The 13,125-nt window shown below is 36.5% G+C and overlaps 1 long non-coding RNA gene across 1 annotated transcript; it reads left to right on the plus strand.

Annotated features, from left to right (window-relative positions):
* Window positions 1–5,454: 5,454 nt before the first annotated feature.
* On the plus strand, window positions 5,455–12,597 carry LOC118600408. The gene is made up of 4 exons (XR_004950061.1): window positions 5,455–6,543; window positions 10,081–10,191; window positions 11,506–11,546; window positions 12,388–12,597. It is a non-coding gene; the product is annotated as an uncharacterized LOC118600408 (long non-coding RNA).
* Window positions 12,598–13,125: the final 528 nt, after the last annotated feature.

The following is a 13,125-nucleotide window of genomic DNA, read 5'->3' on the forward strand; positions in this document are numbered from 1 at the left end:
AGAAAACATCATAATGGAATTGACTATATGTATATATAAATGCTATTTCAAATTAAATTCTTCAGAAATCAAGGAGCACAGAGTACTGAGTTAGCAATAAAATAAGTGTGCCATAAACTACTGTGACACTCAACAACATTGTGAACAAAAAGCAATGGTGTGGGAACTGTACAATATCTAAAGTTGAACACCCACACGATATATATGCAATATGAGATCATTAAAAAATCCAGGATCTCCTTGTAAAAGACAAGGCTCCCAGAGAAAGATAATCTGAACTAAGCTGTGAAAATGTAGTCTGAATCCTATTAAAATGCTATCACCCAAAACAAATGAGAGGCACCTGTTACCCTTTCATCAGTTTGGGTTGAGTTGCTCTCCCACTGCCTTCTAAGCTCAGAAGTAATGTTCTGTTTTAAAGATTAGAATAAAAGGAGAGAATATAGGAAGAGTGTGGCAGGTAAAACAATTTACACTGCAAAGTTGATATTGATCTAAGGGTCAACTCAAAACTCAGACTAAATCATGTCTGGAGAAACAAAGCCCTGATTCAAATCTCAATTTCACCATCTACCAGCCTCATAATTGTAACAATTCATTTAATTTCTTGTGCCTCAGTTTCTTCATCTGTAAAACACAAAGGTAATCGTACCTACTTCAAAGGTAAAGTGCTAAAAATAATGCCTAGCATACTGTAAATACTCTAGAAATACTAGGTGATGCTGTTATTAATTTTTCCTTACTATTTTAAGAGTAAATGTTAAGTGAGGAAAAAAATAACACTGTAATGTATGCTCAGACTTCAGTTTAACATTGTTACCAGGTATGATTTCAGCTAGTACCTCACAGTCAAATCAAATCACCAAGTATTAAGTGAAAAGTACAAAGAAACATAATTCATATAAAAACAGACACATAGATGAATGGAACAGAATGAAGAGCCCTGAAACAAATCCACACATATATAGCCAATTAATGTATGACAAAGGAGCCAAGAACACACAATGGGGAAAGGACAGTCTCTTCAATAAATGGTGCTGGGAAAACTGGACAGCCACATACAAAAGAATGAAACTGGACCATTATATAGGGCTATGCCCTATATAAAAATTTACTCAAAATAAAGACCTAAATATAAGACCAGAAACCATAAAATGCCTAGAAAAAAACACAGGTGCTAAGCTCTTTGAAACAGGTCTTGATAATGTTTTTTGTTTTGTTTTGTTTTGTTTTGTTTTGTTTTAACTGACATGAAAGCAAAAGCAACAAAAGCAAAAATATACAAGTGGAACTACAGCAAACTAAAAAGCTTCTGAACAACAAAGAAAACTATCAACATAATGAAAACGCAATCTACTGAATGGGAGAAAATATATGTAAATCACATATCTGATAAGGGTTAATATCCAAACTATATAAAGAATTCATATAACTCAATAGCAAAACAAACAAACAAGAATATGATTTAAAAATGGGCAGAATATATGAATAGACATTTTTCAAAGGAAATGCAGATACCAACAGGGACATGAAAAGATGCAACAATTTTATCATCAGGGAAATGCAAACCAGAGTCACAAAGAGATATCACCTCACAGTTGTTAGAATGGTTATTATCAAAAAGGCTACAAATAATAAGTATGAGTGAAGATGTGGAGAAAAGAGAATCCTTGTGCACTATTTGTAGGAATGTAAATTGGTGCAGCCACTATGAAGTTCCTTATATAATTAAATATTCAACTACCATATGATCCAGTAACTCCACTTCTGGGTATTTATTTATTAGAAGAAGAGGAAAACAGTGCCGTATTCATGGCAGCATTATTTACAATAGACAAGATAACAACATAAGTACCCATCAATGGATGAATGGATAATGAAATTGAGATAGATAGATAGATAGATAGATAGATAGATATATTTACACACACACACACAATGGAAAATTATTCAGCCATAAAAAAGAATGAAATCTTGCCATTTTCAACAACATGGATGGGAATCAAGGGAACTATATTAAGTGAAATAAGTCAGAGAAAGACAAAATCATATGATCTCTCTTACATATGGAATCTAAAAATAAATAATTTAAAAAAAAAAAAAAAAAAAAGCTCACAGATCCAGAGAACAACTGGTGGCTGCCAGTGGTAGAGAGTGGGGGCTAGAAGAATTTTTTTTTCTTTTTAAGTTTAAATAAATTTAAAAATAAATAAATGAAAAAAATTAAAGAGCATAATTTAATATGCATCAAAAGTATAGAATATGGTATACACATACAACGGAATATTATTGAGCCATAATATGAAATGAAATTCTGATACATGCTACAACATGGATGAACCAAGTGAAATAAACCAGATAGAAAAAGACAGTGTATAATTACATTTATATGACGTAACTAGACTAGGTGAATTCAGAGACAAAAAGTAGAACAGGGGTTACGGAAGCTGGAGCAGGGAGGGGATTTGGGGGGAATGTAAGGGGAATGAGGAGTTATTATTACATCAGAACAGAGTTTCTGTTTTGAATGATTAAAAATTCTGGAAATGAATAATGGTGATAATTAAACAACACTGTAAATGTTCTTAATAATGTCAATGAATTGTACACTTAAAAATGGTTATAATAGTAAATTACTACAACAACAAAAACAAAACCTTAAAAATACAACCTATATCTTCAACAGGAAGTTTTAACATGAGTATCAGACTTAATGGTATTAAAATAAAGAACAGATCACTTATTCCCAAGTTCCTAATTATGGACACCAAAGAAGTCAGTATCAACTCTTAACTAGCCCTGGTTTAACATACATGCCTGACGTGGGTACCAATCTTGCAAATTTCATAAGCAACATGATTTCACTTTGTTGATAGAGTTGTTTTGATTTGTGTTACCTTTTGAAGGGAGAGAGAAGGATAGAGAACTATACTGAAGAGATGTCTTTATGTGTGGCCTATGCATAATGGTTTTATAAGGAGGTACTTATCCACAAAGAATAATGAGAACATGAGTACAAAAGTACACCTATAAGGGTGTCATAAATGGATGTGTAAAGAACTGATATTCAATTCAAAAGTAGAGAGGGTTCCTATGGATTGGTAAACCGGAATTTAAACCACTGAACTATCCCTCAAATTCAAACAAAAATTAAAAGTCCATTATTTTGATACATATAATAAAGTGAAATATTTGATATCTCTATTCCAAACATATATATAGCATAATAAAAACACAATAAAAGTAACTTTAATAAATCAACATATTCCCAGAATGGCTAAGGATAAAGGATTCCAGTTAGGATCATTTAATTCTCTAGTAAACTGGTAATTACCATATATCAAATATCATTCACAGAATAACAAATTTCAAAGACTAATATGCAATTTCCAAACAATCTAAGGGCCAAAACCAGACTAGCAATAATATTAGCAAACACTTATCTTGCTCTTACAAGATGCCTGGTTTGTTCTAAGTTCTTTATATATACTAACTCATTTAATCCTCATAACAATCTTCTGAGAAAAGTATTATTATTCCCATTTTACAAATGAGGAAACTGAAGTGTAGAGGGGGTCAACTACCTTGCGCTTGCCCATTGTCTTGCTAGTACGCAGCAGCAGTAGAACTTAAATCCTGGAAGTGTGTTTCCCTGGTCTCTTATCATTGAAATGGTTTACTATCTCTTGGTAGTAAACTTTATGGACAACATAAAGTTTCACAGGTAAACTCAAAATGCAGAACAGTTTGGGAATCAAATATAATGAAAGTTCTGAGGAAATCATCATATTACGACACAGGACAATAAATGACATTTGTAATAACTATTCTGAGAATTAGGGAAGATTAAAATAGGTTCAGTATACTTAAGTGTTTAAGAAGGAATTGTTTAGTGCACTTAAAATTCTTCCATCCAAAACAGTCAAAATATGATTTTTCAATTCTAAAGGGGTAAAACTTTCAACTATCTAAAATTACTCATTCCCTGAGGGTTCCAAACCAAAGGGCTGTGCAAAGCAATGTTATTTGCCTTTATCTCACTCTTAAATATAAGGACCGCAGTTATGGTGGTAGTGGTAGTGGTGGTGCTGTGTGTTGGAGAATCGAAAATTAAGCTTTCCAGGTGTTTGAATTTCAGGAATGAGAACCTAATACTAAAGATATTAGAAAGTGTCAAATACCTTGGATAGATACGTGACCAAACTCATAAGATTATGTGTGATTATTGTAAAAAGACTACAATTTGATAATTAACAGTTAATTTTTTTTTAAATATAGGCTTTGAAGTCATACACAAACCTGATTTAAAACCTGGCTTCATTATTTAGTTACTATGACTATTTGACAAGTTAATTTCAAATGAGTGAGTCTCAGTTTCCTTCTCTGTAAATTAAAAGAATAGTAATTCCTAACTCACAAGGTTGAAAAGGAGTGAACACATGCAAAGTGTTGAACAGTCCCTAGGATATAGCAGATGGTCCATAATGAGTGACTACCATTATTTCCTAAGCTTATTCTACTTTGTCCCCCAAATATAAGAACCAATTCGTATCAATTAGCAAGTCTTTTGGTAGGCTTCTCAAAGCTACATGAAATATATGCCCTATTCAAAAATGAATCGTACTAAAAAGGACAATACAAAGCCAAACCATCAATGAGATCAAAGATTTCAGAATTCTGATTCTCTTCCCACATCTATTCTTGGTTTTATAATAACCTGTATCCTTTTATCAACAATATAAATCCTATTATTTTTCGACTGTCTCAACATTCCTACTGGGGTTCTGCATGTATATATTTTGATGGTTACCTTTGCAAGGGTAATCATCATTGCTTGAAAATCGAAAAGAAATCAAGCAACAAGGAACATTTTAATAACATGTTACAACCATTCCATCCTTCTCGACAGCTGATGGGATCTCATGTGCATACTTAATTACCACAACGGATTTTGACATTACTATACCACCCCCTTGCCCAACAAATACATGCGTTACTGAGCAAAACTCCAGACTGAGAGAGGACGAATGCTGTATAGGCACATCAATACTCAAAACTTCGTGCTTCCTTACGGATACTGGGGGAGGGGGGTGCGATTTGGGGGAGGAGGATGGGTTTCGCTGCAAGTGGAAATGGACAGAATCGGAAACTGTTTTGTCCCTTTAACAAGACAGATGAGCTCTGTGAGGCTAGGAACAGAGAGAGGAGGCAAGAGAGGAAGGAGACAACTGCAGGCTGAGAAAGGGTCTGTGCCGCCAGAGAGAGGAGAGTAGGAGGCCATAGCCACCCCGAAAGCGGAGGCAGAGGAAAGTGGCCCCTTCGGCCCAGTCCGCAGAACACGTTCAGCCCCTAGGAGTCTGGGGCGACTGAAAGGGAATAGGGACCCCGAACCGAAAAATAAGATGAGGGTGGGGGCGAGCTCCCGCTCGCTTTCAAAACGGGAGGCTGCTGTCCCCACTGGCAACCCGGGGCCGGAGCTGAGGAAAGCAAGAACGCAATAAGGATCGCACAGATTACCTGTTTCAACCGCCCGCCCAACGGTCTCCACTTCCGCAGACTCCGCGTTCCTACGGGCTACCGGGGTCACGCGCCTAGTGACGTCATCCACGCGCGCCGGGACCGCAGTCTGCCTGGCCCGCCCTCTTGGGAAGAGCGGGGCTGGGTAGTGGCCGGGAGGTCTGCGCAGGCGCGCACAGGGGCAACGCGAGCAGCTTAGCCAGGTTGGGGTTTCGCAGAGTTACCCTGTTACCCAACAAACTGCGTCTAATTGCAGATTCTTGTGAGCACTTAAGAAAAAAATTATTGAAATACAAAAGTGCACGTTTCCATTTTTTGCTCCGCCTTTGCTTTATAGGGCTGTTCACATACCCGTTCATTCCACCGCAATTTATTAAAGTCCTACGTACCACGCAGGCGCTCTTATAGAATCCACGTCCGACGGAGAACGAAAGAGACACTATGCCTAGCCTCACGGAGATTATCTTCTAGTTGAGAAAGCAACTGAATGTCTCAATAAATCCATTTGCCTTCTTAGAGATTATAAGTGTGTGGAAGGAAAATCACTTGCTGAAAAACTAAAGGACGGAGGGTGCCCCTTTAGTTTGAAATGTCAAAGAGAGGCCCTCCCAGGAGCACATTGAACTCAGGAGAGAAACTGCCTCTGTAAACATCTGGAGGACGATGAACCAAGAAGTTTCAACGTGAAGGATCGACATGTTTGAAAGCTGTGGGGGAGGGGACAGAATGTAATGCCCTTGAGAAAGTAAGAAAGCAGGCTAGGGGAGGATGAGGGTAAGATCAACAAGACAATGAGGGTCCTGATCTTGCAGGGATTTTCTGCATTATTATAAGGAAGATGATTTTCTTTTAACTGTAATGGGAAGTTAGTGAAGAGTTTTAAACACGTAGGTGAGAAGCTCTGGTTTTAGAAGATTAGCCTGGCTGCTGAATATACTATGCACTATTGGAAGGCAAGAAAGGATGAAGGAAAAACAGTTGTTCTTGCAATAATCGTTAAGAAACAATGGAGCTCAATGGACAAATGTAAGAGATAATCTGGAGGTGGATGTTACAGACATGGAGATAGATTAGATAAGGGTGATAAGGAAAAGAAAGGTGTGAAAAATGACTGCTAAATGTTAGGCCTGAGCAAATAGCTAGATAATATAGCTAAAGCAATTTCTAATCCTTCACAAGATTTGCTCCTCCTCCTTTGAATCCCTTTCTTACCAAGCCCTCTTGGTTCTCCTTTTACCTTTCTGACCATCTCTCCTCAGTTTCCATGAAGAGGCTCTTCTTTCTTTCTTTTCCTGAACTCTTTCCCTCCTTGATCTTCTTATGCTACATCAGAGTCTGTAATTCCAAACCTCTGTAGTTCCCAGGCTTTGAACACAAAATGATGAAGCTCATGGAGAGAGACTGTAGAGAACTGGAGCTCATGGTCTCCCTACTCAGCTCTAGTAGATTTTTGTCCACCAGGAGCGCCAATCCTGTGATATCAGATCCTCTCATTTTTAAAGAGAAATGAGTATATTGATACTTACATGAAATCTTCCAAATTTTAAACATTGGTCACTAATTCAAATTTGGTTAAACTTTTGTTTTGGACCAACACACACACACACACACACACACACACACACATACATACACACTCAGGCCACAACTTTTGCTCCTTAGTGGATATTTTGCCAGAGTGGTGACTTTGTCTACTTTCATGTGACTACCACTTGTAAACTGATAACTCCCAAGTATGTCTCTCCACCCAAAACTTTTTAAACTTCCTTATTGACATACTCAACTTCCACTTAAATGTCTAGTTGATGTCCCAAACTTGACAAAAACCAAACTTGTTGTCTACTCCCTTTCTCAAACCTAACCTGCTCAAATATTCCTTGTCTCAGTTAACATCATCAGTATCTACTCAGTTGCCCAAGATGATCCAGGATCATCCCAAAGTCATTCCTCTTCCTTTCCCACTGTCAAACCAAAACATCCTGATCTTGAACTCGGTACTTATCACATCTTCCAGTTGCCTACATCCTTACTAATCACTGACTTTACTCAAACATTCATTATCTTTTTGAACAAGTCATTTAACCTTTTCACAACTCAGTTTTCTCACTTGTAAAATGAGAGAATTGAATGAGGTGATTCCTAAGATCTGTTCCTCTTGTCGAATTCTGTTTTATAAAGCAACCGTATATGTCATAACACTTGCCTAGAATTGTTTATGTGTGTGTGTTTTTTTTTAAATTAAGTTTACTGGGGTAACATTGGTTAATATGATTATATAATTTTCAGGTGTACATTATCATTTGTGATCTGTATATTCTATTGTGTGTTTACTATCCAAAGTCCAGTTTCCTTCCCCTTCACCCACTTCGCCCTCCCCCTAACACCCATATTTGACTGCCTTTACCCTGCCGATCTCTCCCCTCCTCCTCCACTTCATTAGGAAGCACTACGCTATAGTCCTCTGGTAACCAACCACAAGTCTTAGTCCATATCCATGAGTCTCTATTTGTTTGTCCTGCTCATTTGTTGCTTTTAGGTTTATATCCCACATACACGTGAAATCATTTGATTTTCAACCTTTTCCATATGGCTTGTTTCGCTTAGCATGATTATCTCGAGGTCCACCCATGTTGTCGCAAATGGCAGTATTTCATCTCTTCTTAGGGCTGAATCATATTCCATTGTATATATGTACCGCCACTCCTTTATCCAATCATCTATCATAGGACACTTCAGTTGCTTCCATGTCCTGGCCACCATGAATAATGCTACTATGAACATCAGTGTGCAAAGATCTTCTCAGATATGGGTTTCCAAAGTATTTTGGGTAAATACCCAGTAGAGGGATTGCTGGATCATATGGTAGATCAATTCTCAGTTTTCTGAGGAAGCTCCATACTCTTTTCCATAGTGGCTGTACCAATTTGCTGTCCCAAAAGCAGTGTATGAGAGTTCCTTTTTCTCTGCATCCTCTCCAATATTCTTTATTTCTTGTCCTGTGGATTATAGCTATTCCAACAGGTGTGAGATGGTATCTCATTGTGGTTTTGATTTACATTTCCCTAATAGCTAGCAGTGTTGAGCATCTTTTCATGTTTGTTGGCCATTTGTACGTCCTCTATGGAGAAGTGTCTGTTCAGGTCCACTTCCCATTTTTTGATTGTGTTTATGTTTTTTTTTTGCCTGATATTTTAATATTGAAGATACTGTAATGAGGTTGACAGGGAAAAACTTGATAGAAATAATCAATGCAAAGTGAAACTAACAGTGTATAAAACCGGACAGTTTTGTTATAGAGTAAAAACTGACTGTAAAATAACTTCTGATTAGTAATATTGAAAACGGGGAAAATTGAGAAAAACAGACATGGTAAAATTTTTATTTTTTAAAACTTAGTGGAAATATCTAATTTTCCTAACAAAATTTGATCTACAATGCTTGTGTAGAAAAAAAATTGGTCTTGGTTAATTAACCACACACATAAAAAAGTTCATAATATCAGAACCTCTATGATTTGTCATGGAGAGAAAAATATATTACAGAATTATAACATCACTGTAAGGTTTACATGTAAAAGAATGAGAACTGATTCCTGTAAAAATAATTTTAGTTAATGGAAAAAAATTGAAACAGGTGCACTGTACTATAAAATTGATTAAAATGGTATGATTAAATTTTCTTCAGAAAAAAAAACCAAACCATTTTTTACAATAAATATATTAAATAGAATGTTGAAGCTTGGAATGATGTCAAGAGCCGGTAATTTCACACACACACACACACACACACACACACACATACATACATGTGCATATATACATATATATATTTATTTATTTACAATATTTACAAGTTATAAAGAGTTGGTCGACATGCAAAAGTTTTCTCATTTTGACCATCCAGAGTAAAAAAGAACTCAGAAAACTAGAAAAGTGTGCACTTAAAATTCGGTATATCGAAGTTGAAACAAACAACTAGAGCCAAGACAACAAATTGCTTGATGTGAGCTATCTTGTTTTTCTTGAGGCATTCATACAGTCCCAACCACGACCATGCTTCAGCTGACACTTTATATTGTTGTTTGTACTCATAAGAATAAAAAACCTCTTCAACAGTCTTCTTTTCTTTCCACCTGTTTCTCATGGTTATAGAGGAAAAGTTACATTTTACAAAGTAAATTCTTATAAATAATGTAATTAAAAAAAAGAAATCAATTTGACTCTGGTTTACATCCAATGTGATTGTTTTCCATGAAGAGTTTTTTGCCTAACAGTTAAAACTATAATTACATAAGTGCCATCCTACAGAAGAGATGCTTTGGTTTAAATCTGAAATATTTTGATTTAAATCTGATATTTTTGTGTAATTTTCTCATTTCTCAAGAGACGTTGGAAAATGTAAATTTTAAGTCATTTTATATTCCTGATACACAAACACAGCGATGTCGTAAATGTTTAATTTTCAATTATAATTCAGTAATTACCACTCTGCACAGAAAAACAGGTTGAAAATGAAAATTTAAATCAAAACTCACTGCCATTTTTTTTTACTCTCTACTTCTAGTTCTGCTTTCAGAGCTTCAGTCTTCAGACATTTTTAAATGTGGTATTGGTCTTTAGATGAAAAGACTCCATCGACTTGTAAATGTGAAATATCCGGTCCAGCAAACTGAAGGTAATGTCTGCTCCAACCTGCTTTTGGCTTACCTTAATTTGCATATTACTTCTTAAAGATAAATCTCAAAGGTCTATCAAGAAGGTTCTCACAAGAGAAATCTATTTTGATTGGGTCCCCTAAGTGTTCAGGGTGCTGTCATAATCCATTTAAGAAATAATTTTCTAGGAAATAATTTTATGAGAAAAATTATTGATATTAAGTATAATTTTGATTTAAATGTTTATATTCACAAATATCACCCAATCAAAATGGCAGAGTTAACATCTTGTATTCATTCAACTGCTCTTGAAAAATCCTTAGCTAGCCTTTTAGTTCTAAAACTCATGCTTATGAGCATTTATTTGTGCTGAAAGCAGAGGTATTTTCCTAAGATCTATCTAATTAGAATGTGTATATCCTGGTTTTGGATATGCTTTTCAGTAATGACTAGGCTTCCATTTGATGCTAACGGCTCCATGAAATCTGTTTATATGTCTATTGAGATTTAGTGCATTGGATTCAACTTCAAAAGAATTTCTGACTTGGCTCAGGTGAACTAAGTAAAGAGAGGAGAGGAAGACAGACACTGCTGGCCGTCCTTCAATAACCAGTCTCTTCTTCATACAAAGAGAACTCCTACATTTTAGATAATAGTATATCCTATCCTAGCTGGACCCATGGATACTCAAAATAAGGAATATTTATCAGCTTCCCTTGCAGCTAGATGTGACTAAGTGCTGGTTAATGGCAATGAGAGTAAGTAGAAGGTGGCAACCATCCTTATAAAACAGATGGGACATCAGTTTGTCTTTTCTCAACATCCTTCCTGTTGATTCAAATGCAGATATGTTGGCTACTCCTAGAGTACCCATCTTGGTTAAATTTCAATGTTCAGAGCATTATGCAAAAGCAACAAGAGTCTTGATCCCTGAGGAGTTTGTGTACAGAGCCACATACCAGCTCTAAACTACCTACTTCTGTGCTCGTACCAAGAAAAATAAGCTGCTTTATTTTTTTAAGTCACTTTATTTCGGGTCTGTCTTTTTCTACCAAACTTAAATGATATAAGGACTAGGAGTCAAAAGAAAAATACACAGTAAAGGCATTTGCAGATTTCATGCAGACCTGAATAACAAGAAGAAAAATCCTCTTGGAGGAAGAGGAGGCTCACTTCAGTAACCCCAGACCATTGAGACCAGGAAACAGGCCTGTAAGAGATATGATCTGAAGACAGTAACCCGTAAATTCAGTTTCTTAATAAAGCAAGTTCTGTACATTTGTGTCTTCACTTGTTGTATCCTTCCTAATACCTCTCTTTTCTCCTATTATCAGAACCCTGATTTGTGGAAGAAAATCTATTGACCTCAGAGAAGGTAGGCCCCTCCTTTAACCCAATGGATTAATAGTTGTACATATAAGCCAGTCATGGAATCCCATTCCTCTCTGCCCCTTATGCAGGGTCCCAGCTGTTCTAAAGATAAGAGCATCCATGTTTCCCAGTCTGGCCAAAGAGATAAAAGAGGGAGGCTGCTAATCCTGGAACAGATTTCACCTCCTAATAAAATATAGCCACACAAGGGGAACTAGTGGACATAGTATTGTTCCTTTCTCTACTGCTCGTGACACTGAATTGAGGGAAAAGATCTTCGGAGTACCCAGCAGCCATCTTTACCATGGGTGGTAACCGTAAGGATGAAAAGTCAACGCACTGAGGAATGGGAGGAGAAAGAGTGCAAGAACCCAAGTCATTGCTGTGTTGTTGAGATGCTGATCTAGCCACTGATATCTTCCTCTGGACTTCTTAGGAAACAGTGTTGCTTCTGGTCATAGCCTTTAGTAAGGGTTTGGAGGTGTTGTTGTTGTTGTTGTTGTTGTTGCTGCTGCTGCTGCTGCTGCTGCTGCTTGCAGTTATTTTTTGTTGTTGGCAACTTAAAAAGAAAAAGAAAGAATTCTAGCCTTTTTTGTATGTTGCAGATTTCTCTCTTCCTTCTTTGCCACACCAAGCTTCGTTCTCCATGCTTAAACAGTACTCACTGTTGATACTTCGGATTTACTCCTATTCTTCTTGCTTCTGTTGCTGCTACCATCTTTCTCTTTTAAATGGCCTAAATAAAACCCTCTATATGATTAGCTCTACTGTACACTAGATTTAAACTATCTTTACATAGCTCTGATGCCAATCTGGTTGTTGACATGCCATTTTTGCTGTTTTAGGCTGAATTGTAAACAATTTAAAGGAAGAAAATGGATCTTTGCATTCAAGAGAAGATATAGTTGTGCTTTGCCTTGTTACAAGAGGCCCAGGATTTCTGAATAAGAGGGGTCCACTAAATCCCCTTTCACAAAAGGAAAATCTGTAATTATTCCTGATTCTGTCACTATCTACGTGGCCCTAGCAACTCACTCAACTTCTGTGAGCCTGCATTTTTCTCATTTGTATAATGAGTAAATGTCACTAAATGATTTTATGGTTGTCTTCTTTTTTTTTAAAACTTCGAGTTTCTACTTTTCTAACTTTATCTAGATACCAAATATAGTTACATAAGCCTGTGAGCTTTTTACAGAATTTCTTTAAAAATAAAGAAATTAGTCTAATGTCTGTCTGCCATGTCTCTGGCACATTTAATGTCACCATAGTCAACCCACATGTCACAGTAAAGGGAGTGAGCATTTCAGAGCCCAGCTCAGGTTTGCACGTCAGTATCTCCTAAGGAGGCAGGTACGGCAAAAAAAAAAAAAAAAAAAATTCTCTCTAAAACTCAGTGGATTGATGAGACACAGGTGAAATGAATGTGTCAAACTATAAATGCAGAATATGAAATAAGTTTCAGGTATAAAATCATATTAGAATTGGATAGCTGGTAAATGATTGGCCTGACAACCATGAGTTGCAAGCCATCTCAGGGATTTGGTCAATATGCGTTGAAGAGATTACTGTAAATTTTATCGGTA

The sequence above is a fragment of the Rousettus aegyptiacus genome, unplaced genomic scaffold (genome assembly GCF_014176215.1).
Source record: "Rousettus aegyptiacus isolate mRouAeg1 unplaced genomic scaffold, mRouAeg1.p scaffold_m13_p_3, whole genome shotgun sequence".
Lineage (NCBI taxonomy): Eukaryota > Metazoa > Chordata > Mammalia > Chiroptera > Pteropodidae > Rousettus > Rousettus aegyptiacus.